Source organism: Gallus gallus, chromosome 6 (assembly GCF_016699485.2).
Source record: "Gallus gallus isolate bGalGal1 chromosome 6, bGalGal1.mat.broiler.GRCg7b, whole genome shotgun sequence".
In the NCBI taxonomy this organism is placed as follows: Eukaryota; Metazoa; Chordata; class Aves; order Galliformes; family Phasianidae; genus Gallus; species Gallus gallus.
The window spans coordinates 27,446,566-27,458,919 of NC_052537.1; the positions used below are offsets into that span (position 1 = coordinate 27,446,566).

General features: G+C 39.1%; 1 protein-coding gene across 4 annotated transcripts in view; it reads right to left on the minus strand.

Annotated features, from left to right (window-relative positions):
* Window positions 1-11,251, minus strand: part of GPAM (glycerol-3-phosphate acyltransferase, mitochondrial) — a 49,981-nt gene extending 38,730 nt beyond the window's left edge. The window contains exons 1-3 of one of the 4 annotated variants that reach the window (XM_046943363.1): window positions 11,171-11,251; window positions 7,658-7,816; window positions 1,858-1,916 (exon numbers count right to left, since the gene is read on the minus strand). The gene's annotated coding sequence lies outside the window, so the exon portion shown is untranslated. Of the gene's footprint in view, window positions 1-171; window positions 327-1,857; window positions 1,917-7,657; window positions 8,026-11,170 lie in introns of those variants that run through there. The other 3 variants (XM_046943362.1, XM_015288968.4, XM_046943364.1) reach the window with 3 other exon arrangements.
* Window positions 11,252-12,354: the final 1,103 nt, after the last annotated feature.

The window sequence follows — 12,354 nt, forward strand, 5'->3', positions numbered from 1 at the left end:
GGCTAACTTCTGTCTTTAGTGCAACTTCCAAGACATCTTTAGACTCTCTTTCATCAGTACAGATGCTAACTTGGCCTAATTAAAATCAGATTAAATACAAGAAAAAAAGCAAATACACTGGGTGATGTATAAAATGCACGTCCTCCCAAACAAACAAACAAACAAACCCACCTTGTAACTTGACTTCTGGTGTCTTCTCTATGTGTCACTGTGTTTCAGACAATTTAGCATGAGACCCTTGGAGAAAATCATGGCAGCACAAAAGCCAGTGGTAAAACTCCTACACAGAACTTCATCACACATGTACCATGCTACAGGACAACGACAGCTGCATGCTTCCAGAAGCCTCTTTTAACTTCTATCGGCCTTCTGTATTAATCAAGCATTTGGCTTATGTAGGGATGATATTAATGAGCATAAAATTAATTGCGCTGAGAGTAACCTTTGTAACCATGCACACATTATCAGTGGTGATTTGTGCAGGATACCTCATGGAGCTGTAATCTATGCATCCTTTCGTAACAGGCATTAAGAAGCAGTTGCACAACTTAACACAAACACCAACCGATGAAAATCCATGGCACAGACAGGATCTTGAGTAACAGCCAAAGCAGGGCCAGAAGGCAAATTCTACCTGCAGGAAGTCTTTTTCCATGCTAAATGCACCTCAAGAGATGCTCTGAATTTCAGTGGCTCGTAAGCAGATAGTATATTTGGAAGTCTTAATGAACAGTCTGCCAAAAGGTTGGACTTCATTGTAAAAATGTTTGCCTTTAAGACCCTGTTAATACAAACTTTGGCCAACACTGACACGAAATGTGTGCGCAATTCAACTCATATCTTTATTGACTGCAATAATAAACTTCTGCTCTAAAGCAAACAGATCATTAGCAAACATATTGTTGTGCACTGTGGTCTCTTGGGCCTCTCTCCTCCCATGCTCCCTTTCTTTCACTTGCTGTTCACATGCTTCAAGTTTGGTATGCGAGCCTGTCTTGGTGGTGCCAGGGCCTTGCAGCTTTCTCAGATCTAGTACAGCAGTATTTATTCCCTGAACAAAACTAAACTCCATTCGTCAAAGCCCTGAACGGCAGATTAATCACCAAAAGATGTTTCTCTTGAACAAGGTGTTCTCTCAAATATGTTTCGCTGCAATTTACATCCAAGTCAGCCATGCTTGAAAACACTATAATTATGTCACTCAGGAACATAGTTTTATTATTTTTTCTTAATGAAATAGTTCCGTAAGTGGTTTCTACCACCTACAGATTGGAGGACAGTATAATGGCATATAGACTTCTTTCCTCCCAAGCAGAAATCACACCACTATTATATCCAAAGTGCCATTTTATCTCTATATACTGCTGCTTACAAACTAAGTATCCATGAGTACAGAGAAATCTGGGAAAATTTCATGAAAGATTTACTTTCTATCTTCTGAATTCCTTTTAACTTCCTCACTAATTTTCTTTTGAATGCTTCTTTGTACAGGTTGTTCCAGAATTGTTTGGGATCTACATTATATTATCTACAATATCCCAATGGCATTGCTTGAACAAGCAGAGAGATATTGTTCCATAGATTTATTTCTAACTGGATTTTCCGTCCTTGATTAAAAAGTAACAGTACAGCTTTGATTAAAAAGTAACAATAAGGGAACACACAAAAAAGATGACTGTAAAGCAGGTCATGATTCTAAAAATAAATAAAATAAATAATGAAAAAAATGAAGCTGCTCTACCCCAAGCAATTCAGTTCACTTTGCCTATTGCAGGAGACCTGCAAACCATGAATTTCCCACCCCTCCCTCCCTCTGCCTGAGCACTGTATAAAAAGACAAAATAGTCGGTGTCTTACCACATCTGACTGGTGCTGCCAAATGTTTGGTCATAGACAGGGGCATAAATCAGATCTGCCTGGATGAAACATGATTCATATTTAGAGGGGAGGTACCCAGGAGACATGCCAGGGATTATCTCTGCCTCCTGCTATTTTATCTTCCTTGGTGAGGCATTTATATGGCTCCCATTACTATGCCTGAATACATGGGAAGATAGAGCTACTCTTACAACACCCAAATAGGGTGGAGAGCTTATATGGGTCATCTCAGGCCAGAAGTTTGAAGCAGAACACATCATTACACTGGCTTCACAAGCACTTGATCAATAGAAAATGCTAACCAACCATTTCTGTATAAATCAACACGTAGCCCCATTCCCAAAACATTAGTGCTACCAAAAATATCATCAAGAATTCCCAAATTGGATGCTTCATTGGAAATGAACCTATAGTTGTAATGAACTGGTGTTTGATTCATCACAGCTTCTTCTCAAATTCTCTGAAGCTATGGCTGTCAAGATAAGTGTATTTCAGGATAAGACTTCCGAAAGTCTATTTTAGGTTTTCAAAGTTAGAATATCAGAACATGCTTTAATACAGACTTATACATGAAATTAACTGGAGGCAAAATATACTTGTTTACATGCATCAAGAAGTTATCCCTAAGATATATTTTATATGAATATGATCGTGTTGGTTTACTGAAGCCAGTTGTGAGGTTTCTGTATGGGACAAAGGAGTGGTGAACATCCGCCATGAGTGATATAAGTTCAGGCTGATGACTGTCTGACTCCTGCAGCTTTTCCTGTAAAGGAACCATTGCTGGCTAACACATCATACGCCACTTAGTCCATAACCTCTATGCAGCTGCTTTGACACAGTATGTGAATGATGTTCTTATTTATACAATTTATTATTCCCATGTGATACCACACAGCCAGAAAGCATTAACACGTTTATAATTATTGTTGTCTCTGAAATGGCCAAATGCTTACCTACCTGGTAGGATGCTGGGAAAGACAATTGTTATTTGGAGAGGGCCTTAAGACTGCTGAATGGTAATTCCTGCTAGAGAGAGACAAGTCTGATCCACTGACACTCGTTTAACAAACACCCACTACATTGCCCTTGCAGTCTTTACAGCTTCACAGCCTTAGTAGCCAAGATAAATAAGCGAGGCTTAATTGCTCAAATGTAATAATGGGTTTAGACAACATTTGGCAATGAAAAATACGTCCGCAGTATGTTGATATCTTTTCCTTTAAAACGTCTGTTTTTCCAGTTTTACCTAAATATTTCATCTCATATCAGCCTTCTAATACAATGCATTACTGTCTCCCATCATTTAATTGATATCAGTGTGTGTTTGCGCTCAATGACCCTAGTTATCAGTAATTTTTTTTTAGTCATTTAGTTCCTAAACCGGCTTTTAGTTATTATTCTTTGTTCCAGAGTCATGACAATATGTTGGAGATGCCTGGACAAAATCCTCATGACAGAAAACCTGTGACAAATAAAGGTACTGAGGGAAAAACTACACAAGAAGAAAATAACATGAAGTTCCAGGTGCCAAAAATACTTTCTGCAGCAGCACTATTGCAGCAGTGCAGTGAAAGGAGTTTTCAGCACATATTTAATGTTACTATTTTTACTTAGTTTAAAAATCAGAGGCCTCAGATGGGAATTAATAGCAACAATGCTAGGCAGTTTCACACAATTCACCTCTTCAAATGCTTTCTGGAAGCTGCAGTCTCCGTGTCTCATATCTCCATGCTGAAAAATATTTGTGGCTATTTCAACTGCAACCAATGTGAGTTTTAAGATAAATTTAATACACTAACTTTAACATGTTGTAGTCACATCTATGAGCCAACCACTTCTAAAAGGTTCTTAACAGGTTTTAATAGTGTCTTGCACTGGTAAAGTATTTTTGTGTGAAAGATGGCAAGTTTCACATAAAGTTAGCCTTTATGGGAATGTTTCTTGTAGTTCAAACCAAATTTCATCCAAAATTATAAGTATTTTTGACCCAATCACTGGCTGAAAAATGATGTTGGCCTAGAAATATTACAGCATTGCCTTATGGAGATGGAGGATCAGTTCAGTTTGACAATTATGTCATTCTGTTTCAGGAGAGATGTAATTCAGGTACTTCCTGCTTTCATTCTCCAAAGCGTGCCAGGACCCTTGGCTAGGCTACGCATTGTGCAACATCCTCCCTGGCATAGTGCATCTTGAGAGAGATCTTGAGATAGAAGATCATACACCAAAATGTATCTTTCAGGTCTCCCTACGATATTTCTGAGTAGGCATGCACTGTAGTTTTCTCTTTAAGAAATCCTTGGACAAACCTGTGAGTGCAGATTAATTGTTTCTGTTCTCTTTACGTAGCGACAGCACTGCACATACACATGACAATACATCCAGTAAGCTCGGCCATGCAGGGCTGTTTTGGGGCAGAAAAGCATAAATAGATACTATTGTCTTAAACTCAAGACCTGGCCCTTCAGCATTTGTTCAGCTGATCAGTTCTCTTTCTGCAGGTGAATCCTACTGGTGCTGAAGGGTCCTGTGATGATTAGAATTACAGGAGCCATGGCACAAAACTGGAAATTCACTTCCAACTCATTCATTATGCATGGAACGGTTTCAGTTCTCTTAACAGCCAGGCCTATGTGGACCATACATGGGAAGGACAAAAATCTCTAGGCATTCAACATAAATATAACAGTAAAGTACTGCAGTAGATGTGCATCTGCAGACTCCTGCATGGTAAGTGGGATGAGCTGGTCGTTGCTGCTGTGCCATGCTGCAGACCAGTGCTTTCCACAGAGAGGAAGTGCGGAAAATGAAGGCTGCAGGGAGTTCCCACATCCCACATTTTTACACCAGCATGTCTGAATCTTCCCAGTAGGTCTCCAAAATTTCCATTTCAGCCCCTGGATACGTATAACGGAAAGACTAAGATTAAAACTACAAGGACCATAAAAGGCAGTAAGAAAGAAATCTATGCATGAATAAGTGGAAGAAAGAAATAGTTTCACTATTCACTATTCAGTGCAGATGGAAATCTGCTCATGAATAATGTGGAGAAGTCTGAAGTGTGTTGTGTTGGTCCATTTTCCATGACTACCCCAGATAACTGACAATTCACTGAGTGCTTTTGCTAATTCATTGAGTATTCTAATGCAGATTTTTCAGATTCTGGTTCTCTCTATATACATGCATTAAAATTATTCTTCAACCTGTTATTTCTGTTTCTCCAAGCACAAAGTTGGAATTAATTTTGCTAAACTTTTGGAAACAACTAGCTTTCATTTGGAAGCCTTGAATAATTGCACTTTCTTATCATCTGCTATCTCATCTCTTTTCCCTGTTAGGTAGTGAACTTCCAACTTGCTTTTTTCTTTAGTCTACACTTTCATTATGGAACCTTTTCTTTTTGCTTTTATGTAACCTCCCAAATAATCTCAGTTTAGCTTTCCAGGCTGTATTCCTGTATTCTTGCCCTTCATTCTCATCCTCAGTTGTATCTCCTTACTCCCACTTTTCCTACACATTTCACTTGGATTTTCAATTCACAAAAGTGATCCTGCTGCATCTCTGACAGTTTTGGGTGAAGTGTGTCAGATCAGCAAATTATTCAATTTTTAGTCTTTTTCAAATGCACCCCTAAAATAAATTTGATTATTATATCACTCAGGAAAATCCAGTTGCTGCTAATGGTATGATTAGTAGATATTCAGATGAGTGGAACAGATTTGGTGCTAATCAGGTGAGAAAGTCTAAAGTAACAACAAAGAAAAACATTGTGGGTTCTTAAACTAGAGGAGGGTAATCATCTGGGATAATATTGCATATGTTGTAAACACGATATTGTAACCATAGCTGTAGGGCAAAGGGAGTTGTGATTCTCTTTACCTGGCCATGTGCTAGACCTACAAGGGACCAAACAGCCCACGAGCACAGGTGTTGCTCTGGTACACTCAGAAGGGATGATCCTTTTAGTTTTTTTGTTTGTTTTGGTGGATTTTTGTTTGTTTGTTTTAAAGCATTAGTGATGCAAAACTGGAATAGACAGCTAGGTCCAAACAAGTTATACAAATGATTTGCCACTCCCTGTTTTCTGTCTACTTTCTCTGCATCTCCTAAAATATAGAAAAATCATCCTAAGTCCTACTTAGTCCCACTAATACTGAGAGATTACTGAGAGGCTAATGGAAAGCTGACCTAGACTGAAGGGCAAATGTACTGGGTGAGTTTCATCCAGCTAAGCTTTGACATCTATATCTGTACTTCACTCTGGAAAGAAATATTTGTTTCTAGGGCACAGTTCATCTGATCTCAAAGTAGATGACTCGAACATTCAGATGCATAATTCCTAACAACCTCTGAAGGAGCCTCCTTCTCTGCACTGAGCACAAAATTGGCTTGAGATGGCTAGCCCAAATATAGGCAAACCACTGATTTCTAGTACTGGGCAGGGTAAGCCCCATCCCAATTGGCAAGCCTTGGCAGTACAGTAGATAGAGGCAATTGAGTGTGTACAGATGCACAGGGCTAGCACATAGAGATGTTTGTATTTACCCATTAAACCAGTAGGAAGTCAAAGCTAGGCTTGAAAATATGGAACTTTAAACAACTTCAAAGGCTCAGACCTATTCCAGCAATACTCTGCAACTGGGCTCCCATCTTCCCTGCGGGGTTGTCTCAGTCCCTGGAGCAGATATTAGCCTCCCACTGAAGATCTCCAAGAATCTAGTCGGGATGAAGCTAATTATAGGTAATCTGCTGATACATAATTAAATATGCTCACCAACACGACTTGCTGGTTATGTGGTATACTCTGCTTTACCAGGTAAGAGGATCTGACATTGAACAGTAATAAATACCAGCTTGGACTGCAGGAGATTAGTGATTTGAAGCACCTGTTGTGCGACAAAGACATCCAAGCCAGAAGGCAGCTCAGACAAATTCCCTTAACCAAGGAGGCCTTTCCATGTATGTGCTCAGAAATACAAGTCTTCATTAATCACTACTAAGGAATAATTTTTGACTATTTCCTTTTTACTACAGATCAGAGGAGGAGTGAATGTAACCACAGAACCACCCATAGTGCTCAGTGTGCTACACATATAGTAAGAAGAGACAATTCTTCCACTAAGGAGACTGCAAGCTAAAAATACAAGGCAGAGGCTGAAGGGCAGCCAAAGGCACAGGGCAGTATGCTGCGCCTGTGATCACTCAGTTGGTCTCTGCCCAAGGGTTGCTCTCTGTCCCTGCAGGACTGCTTGAATACAGCCCAGACAGTGACTGCAAACATGAGAAAAGGCTCTAAAGACCGCTAAAAAAAAATTGCATGGAATGTCTTTAAGTTAATATAAAGCCAAAGATGTTGATGAGTGCAAGGCTGCATGAGTTGCTGGCTACACCTTTCTGTAAAACAAATGGTAGAACTTGCTCCTAAATGACGAACTGTACCAACACACTGTCTGAGGATTGATAAAACCAGTAGTGGCATTTATTGTGAGCAGTCTCAAACTGAATCAGAAGAACCTGGAAGCTCTTCTACAGAAACCGTTCTACAGATCACCAGGTGAGCTTTAGGAAAGGTCCAAGGCACTGCAGAAATCACTGACCTGGATGCACAGGCCTGGAGGGGGGCTTTCACTTACAACAATATTCCCAGAGCACTTTCATGCTAAACATAAGAAACAGGAATACGTTCTATATAAGAACACAGAGGCTCAGCCATGGAACATAAGTGATTCTGTTTTCTACAAGTTAAAAACCATAGTTAATACAAGAATGAACATACCTTAAGTGCTGAATCTTGATGGGAGAGTCGAGATGAAATTATGTCCTCTGAAATGTTTAAACCACCATCAAATACACCCAGGGCTCAAAAATACACAAAAGACCCCAGTGAGCATGGCAAGTTACAAAACGAGTCCAAAGCGTTCTGTTCAAGTCACTCCTTCGAGGTTGCCATCAAATGTGAAGCAGCCAAATGAAAAAAAAAAAAAAAAAGCATAAAAATACTACCAAAAGAATTCAGAAAATCCAGAGAAACTGTGTGTGACTTCTGATTTCCCACAACAGGGCTAGTACATAGGTATACCTGAATGTAACTGGTTTTATCCTAATCCATGGACTACTCAATGTATTTATGTTTGGAATCAGTCTGTTAAGCAATGCAAGAATAACACAGTAATAACAGGGTATAAATCAGTTTCCTTGGCACCAGGTTCTAGATAGCAATAACCTGCAAATAACACATGACTCATTGGTAATTCCCTTTCATTTGCCTGTTTAAAGTGAACAATTCTGAAGTCCATACAATCAGCTATATCCTTTTCAGATAACCAGTTCGTATAGGTGCTGGGGCTGAGGCATTCTGTCCACTTACCAGGATTTTGAGCCAAAATTATCAATCAGAATTGGTTACAGGAGGATGATGAACATGACACAAGTAAAGCAGTATCCTCAGACTAAATCAGCTATTACATAACAACAGAGCATAATCCACAGATGAATCAACAGCTCCCAGTTTTACAGGTGGGAGAGAATTTTTCCAAAGGGAAGGTGGAGGGCAAATTGGTTTGGAAACAGTTAATGCCTACAGTGCTAGGATGACAAAACCTAAACCACCACAGTTGGTTATTTCAACAAGAAAAGTAGAAGATAAGCAACCACATCACAGGAGGCATTTAGATCAAGAAACGTCTCTGTTTTCAGCCTTGTTTTTTACTCTTGCTCGGTTCCATAAGAATAATATAGGGAGTAGAAATTCAGCACAAGGAAGGCAGGTGGTGGATACAACACGCTTCCAAATACTGCAGAGTTAATTATAGGCCTGGAATCACACTCAATTGATAGTGTGGGACAAATAGATGCTGGGGTTTAAAATTGTTTGTTGCTATATTAGTGTTACTTTTCTGTTCATTAGAAGACATGAGTCAGAAGTGAGCTACCACAGGAATGACAAACATCTCAAGCTTGAAAGAACTGCACTGGTCTTTCCTGATGAAGATCCATCAGACATTAAGGTGGTGAAAATGAAAGAGAACCTTATAGCAGATCAAATACTTTCCTTAACCCATGCACATTATTAAATATCTACTAGATGTGAATCGCACACAGCCCTGTGGGGAACAAAACTGATGAAGTCAGGTCCACTGTGTAAGCAGTTCAGAAAGCCCAGACCCTTCTAAAGCAGAGAACCCAAGTGAGTACATCCTTTCTGTTGCTGCAGTGTTGATTCAGACATCCGCAGGTGGGTGCCTAGCTAATGGGTGCACTTACACCCACAGCTGAACACACGCATGCAAGCAGGCATGCACTTAGGTCCTGATTCAGAATAATGTATCTTCCCTGCATCATACAAGCACTATTCATGCAGTTTTTCTGGTGTTTGTGCTGATTTGACATCCCAATCTGATTTATTTTTTTTTTCTAATTCATTTACCTTCACTTACCTGCTTGTATTTCTTTTGCCTTTTGATGTTTTTCAAAAACAAATGAATGCTATGCAAAAGCTGTGTTAGTGCAATGTTTACCCAGCAAGGTCAGAAGATGGCAAAAGCTATCTGGCATACAAAGATGGGGGAGAAGTGCAAACAAGAGCAGTCATGCCAGGCTCTTTCAGAAGCATAGCAGGGTCAGAGAGACCAGAACAGCTAAGAGCAGTCAAAATGTCCTATCCTGAGCACTGCAGCAAGGAGTGAGGGGTACGCGTGTGAATCATCACCAATCCCAACAGACTAAAACTACACTTAAATTTTCCCTCATGTTGTGCTAGGAAAAAGCTTTCACATCAGATGCAAGTATTTAGTTTGTCTAGCTCTCCTAAAGGTCTCTCTTATTTTAGGGCACAAATAAGAGCAGGATGTAGAGGCTATTTTTCTGCTCCCTTCTGGCTGCTAGTTGGCTATTTAGAAACTCATTAACTTCCTCAGCAGACCTTGACTCTAATTAGTGCCTGGACTGACCACCCTGCCCCTTTCTCCTTCACCTCTGCCTCTAAGAGCCTTCCACAATGATTAAAGGAAACCATACTCCTTTTCTACAGTTTTCTACAGCTGCAATTTCTGGAGCTGACAGGATCTGCATGCAACTGCTGAATTCAGTTCTGCCTTGCAGCTTACCAGGCCATTCCAGAATTATCCAGCATGTTTTGACACCCTAATTCTTCATGTGTACATATATCTTAAACCCTTCTCTAAGCCAGGATCTGTACTTTCCTTTTCTTTGCCTTTTGTACAGCAGAATCCATTTAGCATCACCAGGGCCAAATGCAGCATTCATGCCAATCCTGCAGTTTTTTTTTACACCACCAATGAGAGGGAAATGAACAAAATGGACTCATTCCACCATCCAAAATTATAATATATTATTGTAATATATATATTAATATATATATAATATATATTATTATAATATTTTGTATGTAGATATATACACATACACTCCACAAAGGTAAATATATATACATAATAATACAAAACAAAAACCCCACAAACAAGAGAACTCCTCATGTTATGTTCAGTAAGTATGGGAATTCAAAGAAAAAATCAAATTGATGAAGGTTATGATTGCAAAACATAAACATAGTGTTACTCAGGCACTTCCATAGTTTAATACATGTGGCCAGTTAATGCAAAATGTCCTTCATTTCCTGAGTTTCTTCCAATTTCTCAGAAATATTTTTTTCACATTCAGCATGTCTGTGGAAGAAAACAAATGCTGCCATGCCCTGAAGCTGGTATTTTTGGATGACTGGATGTGGTTTCCACCACTGCACAGCCACAGGTGCACCCCTATTCCAGCTCAAGCCAACCTCTTCCTATGTAACTCTAATAGTCCTTACTCACTAAAATAAGAGGAAGCATTGTTCTTGCACATGGACTATTAAAACAGTCAGTCCAAAGGCTATAAAGTAATAATGCTACCCTGACACCTCTCTGATTACTGTAATTAATGTAAAGGGCACCTAAAGACTCTTATCTTATTTTGGATATGCACAGATCTTCCATTGGCATTACAGGAAGGCAAACTGAGGCCATCACAATTCATTATCATAATTACATATTGATGATAACCCCAGAATTTTTTTCCAAAACAATGTTTGAAAAACATCATCACTATAACAACAGAAATCCCAGCAGGACTAAGGATGGTAATTTCCTGAAGTTATCACTGGCTACCTGGAACAAATGAAATTATAGTCAACGGATCTCTCAGCTCGAAGTCAGCCTGATAAAAATAACACGCTGTTTTCTTAAAGTATTGTAACAAAACATGATGCCATGAAACCCAAGAAATTGCTTACCATTATATTTAAAAGAGGCATGAGACTACAAAGTCCACATAATGTAAGTCAGTAGCCTGTTAAAAACGTTCCTATTCTGGCATCCTTACTTTGAGTAGTCACTTATTTACCAAGCGTCAGCTGCAGACATAGTCAAACGACTGATTAAATATTTCCTGAATTCTATCAACCTTTTCCTCATGATTCCATATATATACACTCAAACCACACTTGCTTTTTTTTTCCCTGTTTTCCCACATTCTCATATGCTCAAAACCAATTCTATGCTGCATCATTTGCTGGACACAATTGTATACAATTTCCCTCATGTTATCATGCCTTATCAGTATCTTTAAGACCAGTCTTTAAAAATATGTTTCTTGAATAAGTAGGCATTTCCCTCCATCCTTCCAAAGTAAAAGTTTCAGTTTATGTAATTCTTGGGATAAAAGATATCAGCTTCAAAGAATTCTGGGGGCGGGACAAAGCGGACAGATTTTTTTCTCCCAAACAAGCAGCGCTTCCAGCTTTGTAAGCCCAACTGATCAGAATTCAGAATTTCCATCCTAAAGAACACTGTAATATTTCTACATTCATTCTGTGCAGAATTTGGATGGAAAGTTGAAATAACGACTCTATGAAAATACTGATATACCCATGAGATATATTCTCCCCATGGGATATATTCTCCCCATGGAACAAAACATTGCTTCCTTAGCAGTTCTCATTTTAAAGTACCACAAGGGCTGTAGGTTACCTTTGGAGTAACTGCTTTTCAAAACAGCCCTCTCTGCCAGTATTCTCAGAGCAATTGCCCTCAGAAATACTGGAGGCTCTCTGTACTTACAGGATGAAGAACGATTTGAAGAATAAACGGCAGGCTCTGTAGCCTCATTGTGAAGCAGCCTCACTGAGTGCAAAGTAGCTCCACTGAAAAAAGTACTTTCTGAAAGATTAAAAAAAAAAAACCTGTTGTGCATGAAACTCAAAGATTTATTTGGCAAATATAAATGGAGAAGCTTCCGATGCTGAATAACGATGGCAAGAGGACTATCAGTATTGCAATCCTGAAAATCACATTTAGATTTCTAAATAACTTGTTTTGAAGATAGGAATTAGCCATCTAAATCACCTAGATCCAGTTTTCAGTTTATTGGCTTTGTTTATTTGTTCTTTTTTAAAGGATATTCCGGCATTGATAAAGA